Genomic DNA, 10,426 nt, shown 5'->3' on the forward strand with positions numbered 1-10,426 from the left:
ATTTATTTATTTTTCTTGCCATATTGAAGAGAAAGTTCAGACTCACCTAACAGTGCAAATCCCAGCTTCCTAGACCAGTTCTGTGGCTTACAATGGAGTGTGAAAGTTGGAGAAATATCAGCAACCGATATCCACTGCAGGAGATGCTGCCGCACTGCAACATTGCACATGTTGTTATCATTTTTTTAAAACTCCCCAAAACAATGTGAGTGGTGCTGAAATGTTGTGCATATATTAGATATGATAATATCAAATGATTTCAATACATAATATGTTAGGATTGGCTTGAAAATAAAATGTTATGAATATTTTTTCACCTTTTTGATATACAATAAGTTTATCGTAGTGTCGACTTATTTTTTATGTTATCGTTTTGCCCATGCTTGGAAAAGGGAGGGAAAGGGTTGAATTTTCAGTCCTAAATGAGAAAATTGCCCATCCCCCGAGGCTAGGCTCTCCCAAGGGAGATGAAAGTGGAGTGTCTGATCCGGTTAGCAATAGGAAGTTGAGTCACAACTTGCCGCTCCCACACCAAGTGCATGGCTAACAATAAAATCGTAATGCAGTTTCAAAATTACAAAAAAGTCTAATTATTATGAATACAAAGAAAAAGCAGAAATAAATACATTTACAGACGGGGGGAAACGTATTTTTTCCTTAATAACATGTTCATCTTTATCATTTTACCTAGTTATTATCGCAATATATGTTGCTGCCTGTCTGTCGTGAATGTGGGAAAGTATATTTTCTGTCTGGGTAAGGAAAAAGGGTACAGCTGAATGTTTCCCAACACTTTACACTGTCAGAATTGCGAAACGAACTGCCATTCGCAACTCGCACGAGGTGATTAACAGGAGGGGAAGTTCTCTTCACCCACGAAAGCATCACATGAACACAGAAAACTATCCTGTTATGCGTGTAAAAGGCAAAAAATATGTAAAATGATTCAAAACAGTGCAACGAACCTGACCAAATAGGTGAAGATACCAAACAAAAATGAAATTTTCTTTCATTTTCATGTCTTTTTTGTTTATGTCAGTGTTTATTTATAATCGTAAACAGGGTGGTTGTGTGTTTTGCAAGGGAGGAAGATCATATTTTCTGTCTGGGTCGAGATAATGAGTGTAACTGTGTGTGTGTTTAGGCATGGCCATGAATGAAAAAATCATACATCCACTCGTCACAGTAGCAGGTGGTGAACTGACAGATCAGATGTGAGAGCGTGAAGTGAAGGTCAGTCCCAGATGTTCATTCACTTCCCTAAAGTTTTCAAAGTTTTCTTCAGGTTGCACTGTATCGAATGATCCAAACCAATACAACAAACCTGAGCAAATAGGTAAAGATACCAAGACAAAAATATATTTTTCACATATTATCATGTCTTTTTTGTTTGTGCCTGTATTAATTCATTATCGTAAACAGGTGGTTGTGTGTATTTTGCAAGGGAGGACAAAAATAATATTTTCTGCCTGGGTCGAGATAATGGGTGTAGTTGTGCTTGTTTAGGCATGGCCTGGAGTGAAAAAATCGAAAATCCGCTTATCACAGCAGCAGGCTCTGAACTGCTTGATGAGGTGTATGGGAGTGTAGTGTAGGTCAGTCTGAAGACGTTCAGAACGTTTGTTCATGTCCCCCAAATTTTTGCAGTTTTTTCTAGGCTGCGCTCAAATGATACCTGCAGCCATTTATCGGCTAAACGTCATTCGACGCCTGCGGCCGTTGAGGGGTTAATGGGTGACAGAAATCTCCCAAATTAACTGGAGGCGGTCCAGGGAGTTGAGGTGGAGGGCAAGTGGGTGGGGGAAGGGAAAGAAAGACCGAGAGGGTGAGTGGAGGAAGGTGGGACAGGTATAACTTCTGCTGCTAAGATTTCTCTCAACTGCACACAAGTGTTTGAGAACATGAGATCTACCTTTACTTGGAATACCGAGAGTAGAGAAAGGGCTATTTGGGTGGACTTTGCAATAAAGGCATTAGCAGGTAGGACTTCTCTCACTCAAACAAAATCCTCCGATAACTGCTGAATAAAATATCTAAATGCAGAGGAAATGTATAGTTTTACTGTATTTTACAATTTACTGAACATTTATTACCCAAATGAAACTAGAACATTTATTACCCAAATGAAACTCTAAATTTCGTATTACCTATTAAGAATCAGTATCTCTTTCTATGCCAAGTAACAAATTAATTATTCACCATGATTTGCCTTTCTCAGTACTCTGCTCTCTTGATACTGATTCTGATGTATGATGGAGTACAGTGACAATTTCACACACACACACACACACACACACACACACACACAATGGAAAAAAGGTTAACGATCACATCCTTAGCGTGATGTTGAGCAGCAGATTTCTTCCAGGTATGTGTTACTTTTAAGCCCCCCCCCAAAAAAAAAAAATCTTGGTACACTTGTTATTATCGTTTTCATAAGACTGTATTTTATTATAATAATTATTACTGTTGTCTTTGTTATAGTCTTTATTGTTATTCATCTTAATAATATATGATATAATAATATTAATATGAATATAAATAATAATAATAATAATAATAATAATAGTAATTAAAATAATAATAATAATAATAATAATAATAATAAAAATAATAATAATAATAATAATAATAATAATAATAAAATAATAATAATAATAATAATAAAATATAATTATTACTACTACTACTACTACTACTACTGTAATTATTTCTACTACTACTACTGTAATTATTACTACTTCTACTACTACTGCTACTACTACTATTGTTATTATTATTATTACTACTACTACTACTAATAATAATAATAATAATAATAATATTATTATTATTATTATGATAATTACTACTACTACTACTACTACTACTACTAATATTAATAATAATAATGATAATGATAATACCAATACTAATATCAATACTAATACTAATCCTTCTACTATTTTGATAAGGAAACAGAATTTGTTTACGAAACTGTGTCATACTTCAACAATGGAAAAGAAAAAAGGTAATGCCCAGACTCTGCAGGTTGTCAAGTAAAGGCTGGTTTCTGACATATTAAAGTTTCTGAATCTGAGCATACTGTAAATTAGGCAATAATTTAATTGAAGATATGCCAGCCTTCTACACATACCACAATGAGCCAAAAACTTCACTACTTTGCCACTGATACCCACTGCCCATAATGAATTTTGTATTCTCGTTCAGAATACATACTCCATGGCCAAGGATAGGTTCACAAGTAAAATGTCCACACCCTCTGTGTAGTGCCAAGTAACAAATCTTCTTGAATTATGTCGCTTCTCATTAGACATCCTGGTCGTAACAGTGTCGTATGTCAGATGTAAATCATTCCTGCAGTGCTCGTAAACGTAATTCACTTCATGTGCAACAATATTAAGACTTAAATAATGGATTGTGGACAGGGACCGAATTCTGAGTGCACGGGGATAGAATCCTCTGACATCATTCTCCTGAATTTGTATATCGGCTTTGTTCTGACTCATTCACTTGAAGAGGTTTCCCTTAACCTGAGTCTAATCATCAGGCATTTGCGAGTACGTAAATAAAAAAGACGTCAGCTTTCTCTTAAGTATTATGTAACAAATTGTGAGGATGGCTGTATTATGAGGGGGTGCCTAACGGAAATAAAATCCCTGTTGACTACAAACAACTCCTTCATCGAGAACGTAATTACTCTTTCCTCTTGCTCTCTGCAGACGATGTTATGAGACTTAGGCTTGAGGACACATATATAATTTACAATAGCCTTCTTACGAAATACTTCCTCAGCTGGGCAAAACTGTCAGGTGATAACAAAAAGACAGCTGAAATACGTAAACGAATGGAAGAGGTTAACATATTGGGGTAACAAATACCAGTAAGGATTAAAATTTTATCATCTTCTGGGAAAATAAGTCAACAAATATATCACTAATCCCTTTGCACAAAATCTGCCTATGCTAATAGCGCAAGACATACTGCTCCATTACTCGTGCTAGAGGGATCCATGGGTGATATTCAGCACTACCTGCAGCACCTGCCTTGCCTCTCAGGCATAAATTTCTAAGAGCTAACTGAGTACAAATAAATTTAGGTCTTTTATTCAGATTTGTTCATCTTCATTTTCCATTTCAGATGTGTGCGTTTTGCCGGCTGATTGTTCAGTCTTGCACCAACTGTATTTTTTTTTCCTCCGAGTCGAATTCCAAGTGACCTAGGAGATTTCGTAGCACGTTGTTTTTGGCGAATTATTTTGTGCATTATCCTTCAGAGTCATTTTGAATGCTATTTTTACATACTATTATTAGTCTTGATACACGACCGTATCCATAGAGGACAGGGAACCGCTTCTAAGCTTAATAAAAGTGTGTGACAGTACCAAGAATCAGGAATAAAAATGGGAATTTTTCACATCCTGAAAGGGTTAGAATAAGACAAATTACCCTGGATATGTGTGGGTGGCTAAGCCAGTTAGGTGAAGCTAGATTAAGTTCGTTTAACTGAAATTAGGTTACACAAAGTCAATTTACTTGAGGTATTGTTAGATACACAGGGTCACTGGTTAGCATAATCTTGCGATGCGTAAACTCTGCTTCCAGAGATCAAACCCCAGGCGAGGTGACATGTAATTTAGGTGCTTGTAACATGGCCTTTCATACTTTAACATTTCTGGATAAGTTTGCACCCTGACTATACCAGTGATGCAGCTTCTGACACACACACACATACAGTTCATACCCACCACAACACTTCCTTACGTTCATCACCCTTCTTGCAGAGACCCCTCCTCAATTCGAATTTCGCTAGCATGGGAAAGGGTTAAATCAGGTTGTCACACATATTCCGAACAGAAGTACCTCACTCAGCAGTGGATCCAGGATTTAGGAAAGGGGGGTGCTGTTTGTGAATGTAAGGGACGCCAAGCGCCAAAGGCGAGAAGCATTAAGCTAGGAGGTCTGGGGTGAACGATAGCTCCCCCAGTGGGGTCCGTGGCGGAGCCCTAGCGGCAAAACGCTTTTTAACATTTCACAAGCATTTGAAAGCATTTTGAGGCAGGTTGTGGTACTTTTATGATGGTTAATATATAAAACCCGTAACCAGTAATTCGTGTTAGATGGAAACCAGTTACAGATCTCTATCGATGCTTACCTGTATGATGGGCATGAGCTGTGATGGGTACAACAGTGTGAAGATGGTGTGATACTACGTCTATGTGGTTCAAGAAACAAGAATAGTCTGTGGTCACTGGTCGGCAGCTAAGGAGTCAGGACTCACGAGTGTGAAAATCACAACATTCAAGTTGTTACATGCTTACAATGGTGATAGATTTTTGCCAATTATTGAGGGTTTGTCTGTTCTAAGAGGGCATTTAATTTCAATATTTTCGATTCAAGATCATCATAACCAACTCCAAAAAACAAAAAATTGTCCTCAAACACAAGCAAAACTTTAAAAAAAATTGTGACCGAAAATGCTACGACAGTGTCTCAGTCAGATGTTGTCCAAGGACATTGGTAGCGCCCAAGGACAATAAGACTACCAGGTCTCTTCACTCAGTGATACTACACAGATGCAGTGACGTCACGGTGTGGAGGATTGTCTCCTTCCATTTTTCTCTCCACTCCCCCCACTCACCCCCAGCCTCCAGTGAGGGGTGAGTGGAGTGAGCTGCTCTTGTGAGTTGTGACAGGTATGTGAGAGAGGTACGAGTAGAGGCAGACATACCGTGATCAAGTTTTTTTTTTTTTTTTTTTAATCTGTTCGGTACAGTGTCGGCTGTTACTGTTTTGGTCTAGTTATCATCAGATGAATTTACCCGGATTAAAAAGAAACTGTGGAGTGAAATGGGTAGTGGAGTTAACTAAAGTAAAATGAGAATGATGTAATGGTGATGAAGAGTTAATGTGGCTCTTTATAATGCTCTCACCATACTTTCATTTCCCTTTATTTCCCTGAACAGTCATGTATTCCATGTTTTAATATAATCAACTGGAGCATGGAAGCTGAAGTTAGGGTAAATAATTTACCTCATTAATCAGACCTGATAGAAAGGGGGAGAGACGGGAGAGAAAGGGGGTAGAGGAAGGAAGAGGGGGGGAATATTTTTTTTTTTTTTTTTTTTTACAGAATGGAGGAAGGAAAAACAAATGAATGAAAAAAATAATCCATACATCAGATTACTGGTGTCCTCTGTTCATAAAATATCTGTAACAGTTAGACTTGACTAGCTGTGGGTTGAAATTTGGCGGAAAACAACTCTGTGGAAGCGAGTTCCAGAGATGCAGTTCGGAGAATGAAAGAATTCTGATAGGCAGAAGTTCTGCAACATGGCTGAGTCACATTCCAGTCATGAGCACTACCAGATGCCCGAGTAGCACGAGGGAAGGCATGGAAAGGTGGCACCATGGATGCAACTTCGTCGGAGCATTTGCCAAAAAAAAAAAAATCTATAAAATAATGCAAGGGAGGCAACACTTCCAGAATACTGAACACTCCAAATCAAGTTAATCCTACTGTATGCAAATACCTATTAGAATGTATATCAGGTCAAACAGTAAAGGTGATTGCTAAGCTTATCATTTAAAATTGCCTTGACATGAGTATGATGAAACAATTATTATTATTATGGAAAAATATGAACATTAGAAACTCACTTGACCAGCTACTCTTTTTTTGTCAAATTCTGCAAAATGAATGCAATGACTGAGTGATTATTCATTATATTTAAACGTTACACCCCACAAATATATACATGTACAGCTATGCACAAAAATGCTATTACAGAACATAAGATGAAACAATTTATCACTGTTTATCACTGTCTGGCAACCTCCTCTCAGGTGTATCCACTCCGTGACGACATGCGCGAGTTGGACACAAATTTGCTCTTGTATGACAAGACTTGTTAGTCTCATTGGCCTTGGGTAGCGCCGTTGTACTCGTCCGTTTCACAAAAGATTCTCTCTCTCTCTCTCTCTCTCTCTCTCTTGCAACTTACAAATCTTGTTTCATTATTTTACACATTTACCTGTGTTCTGTTCTAATTTCTGTCTCTTGAATTCTTAGCCACTTTCAGCCCATTGTTTCATCGTTTGGATTTCTTTATTTTACGTTTGATTCCCTAAAATCTATTCTTTATAATGCTAATTAAAATAATAATAATAATAATAATGATACTCAACACCTATTTTCGACATAAGATGATCCACCAGTATAAATGGAGAGTAATGAGGTGGATGGATGGTGAACTTGTTGAACGAAAGGCAATGATAGACTACATGTGTGTGGATGAGCAAATAAGAAGACAAGTGTTGGATGCAAGAGTGTGGAGAGGGTGGGGGAATGGAGTCTCGGACCATCACTTAGTGATGGGCAAAGTAAAGCTGCAAAGAAAATGGTTGAGGAGACGAAGGGGAAGACAGGAGGAAACGGCTCCTGTGAGAAGAGTGGAGAATTTGGAAGATAGTGAGAAAATGACAGAGTATACGAGCATAGTGGAAGAAAGATTGGGAAGGTATGAGCTAGAGCAGATAGAAGGGGTGGAAGACGTATGTAAGATATTTAAGGAGGAGATAGGTGCAGCATGTGAGGTGTTTTGTGGAGTGAAGAGGAGATGTAAGGGTGTGCAAGGGACAGCATGGTGGAATGATGAGGTGAAACGAGTTGTGGAACAAAAGAAGGCGTATAGTGAATGGTTAGCGAGTAGAGGCAGGGGAGAAGATGAGAAACAGAAGAGAGATGTATATGTGAGTAGGAGAAGGGAGGTGAAGAGACTGGTGAAGGAGAGTAAGAAGAAAGTGGATGAAGAGTTTGGGAGGAATCTGAGTGTGAAATGGAGGGAGAGTAAGAAATTGCTTTGGAAGGAGGCAAAGAAAGTAAGGCAGCGTGAAAGGGGAAATAGTAGGGGAGTGAAAGATAGGAATAATAGATTGTTGGTGGAGAAGAGAGAGAAACTGAGGAGATGCAAGGAGCACTTTGAGGTTTTGTTGAATGCAGAGAGTGACAGCAGTGCGAGTATAAATGGTTGGGGAATGGCTGGGAGAAGAAGAGATGAGAGGAGGGAGGAAGAGATCAGTAGGACGGAAGTAGTGGAAGCAATGAAGAAGATCAAGTTGCGGAAGGCCCAAAGAATTGATGAAGTGTGTGGTGAAATGCTGAGGTATGGTGGTGAGATTGCTGTGGAGTGGATATGGAAGTTGTGTAGATTGGCTTCGGAAGAGGGAAGGGTTCCAGAGGACTGGAAATCGGGTATAATTGTTCCTTTACTGTATATAAAGGAAAAGGGAAGAGAGAAGTATGTGTTAACCATAGGTGTATTTGCCTTCTTAGTGTGACTGGTAAAATATATGGTAGAATACTCATTGATAGGGTTAGGCATATGACAGAGGAGCTAGTTGGGGAAGAACAAGGGTGATTTAGGAAGGGAAAAGGGTGTGTAGATCAGATATTTGTTCTAAGATGTTTAGTGGAGAAGTATCTAGAGAAGGGAAAGAAAGTGTATGCTGTCTTCATGGACTTGGAGAAAGCTTATGACAGAATAGATAGGCAGAGTAAGTGGAAGGTATTAAGAATATATGGAGTGGATTGGAAATTGCGGAATGCTGTAAATAGTATGTAAGAAGGAGCTAGGGCTACGGTGCGAGTGGATGGTGAGCTGAGTGAGTTCTTTGATCTCAATGTGGGACTGAAACAGGGTTGTGTGATGTCCCCATGGCTGTTTAATATATATATATATATATATGGATGTGGTTGTAAAGGAGGTGCAGGGTAGGGCAGTGGATGTGGGGGTGGCTCTAATGAATGAGGGTGAGATTTGGAAGATTCCGGTGTTGCTGTTTGCTGATGATACAGTATTGTTGAGTGAAGATGAATGGGAGTTGCAAGGTTTGGTGAATGAATTTGGAACAGTGTGTAGGAGGAGGAAGCTGAAAGTTAATGTAAACAAAAGTAAAGTTATGGTGTTTGAGAGGAATGAAATCACAGAATGTACAGTGAGGTTGGATGGTGAGGATATGGAGAGTGTGAGTGCATTCAAGTACTTGGGTAGTGTGATGAGTAAGGATGGAACTTTGGGGGATGAAGTGCTTGAAAGGGTACAGCAGGGAAGGAAGGTTGTTGGTTCACTGAAAGCAGTGATGAGAAATAGGGAGGTGAGTATGGAAGTTAAGAAGTCACTGCATGATAGTATTGTGATCCATACCGTGACGTATGGAAGCGAGGCGTGGACCTTGCAAGAGGGGAACAAGTCAAGAGTGAGAGCAGTGGAAATGAGTTACTTGAGAGGAGCATGTGGAGTGACATGGAGGGACAGGTTGACGAATGAAGAAGTGAAGGAACGTTGTGGGGTGGATGTGGATGTGGTTGAGAAGATTAGGAGAAATACACTGAGGTGGTTTGGACATATGGAGAGAATGGAGAATGAAAGTCTGACTAAGAAGGTGTATGTACGTGAGGTGGAGGGAGGGAGAGGGAGGGATAGACCGAGGATGAGGTGGAGGGATGGAGTTGAGAGGTATATGAGGGAGGGGGGGTGAGTTGGGGGGAGTGTGGTCAAATGGTGGTTGACAGAGCGACTTGGAGGTGTTTTGTCTGCTGCCACGCTTTGCGGGATTAGGGCGTCGGGCTATAGATAGATAGAGATAGATAGATTGTTATTATTATTATTATTATTATTATTGTTTTTTATTTTTACTGACTTTGATATTTGATAATAATCAGCTCTTAGGGGCGCCATTCATAGCTGAAGGCCCCCCCCCGCCCCCCTGGATCTGCCACTGACCTCAGTCCTGCAGTGGCCCTAACAATGACTAGGTTAGGTTAGTATGCGCTAGATCAGGTTAGGCAAGATTAAATTTGGTTAGATTAGCTAGAGATTAGATGATGTTAGATTGTTTGATTTAGTTTAATAATATTGAAATAGTATAGGCTGGGGATGTTAAGCTAGGGCAGGTTAGGCTACACATGATTTTTTATGGTTTGATACCCGAGGACCATTTTATTAGCAACACACTCTTTTCACGTACGGTTCCTTAAGTACTGACTAGGTTAGATTAGATCATTTATGGTATGATAACTTACATTAGGTCAGGATAAGTTACGTTTGAATAGTTCAGTATTCACTGTTCTTCAGCTTGATGTTGGTGCAGTTGACGAAGGAGATGGCATAGTGAAGAGGGGAGAGGAGCTCATCCTGAAGGAGTGCTCAGTCAGGCACTGGGCGTTTTTTTTTTTTGGAGGGAGGGGGTTATCGACCATTGGACCTAAGACCCAGGACATACTCGTATAGCCTTTTTCTGATTTATTTTTTCATTATATATATATATATATATATATATATATATATATATATATATATATTTCATTCATTCATTGCCAGACGCCATGTATCCCAGACAGGGTGGCCAAGGGCTTAGAGTTAATT

Source organism: Coenobita brevimanus, chromosome 5, assembly GCF_032717465.1.
Source record: "Coenobita brevimanus isolate Jiangsu-jjx chromosome 5, ASM3271746v2, whole genome shotgun sequence".
Taxonomy (NCBI): Eukaryota; Metazoa; Arthropoda; class Malacostraca; order Decapoda; family Coenobitidae; genus Coenobita; species Coenobita brevimanus.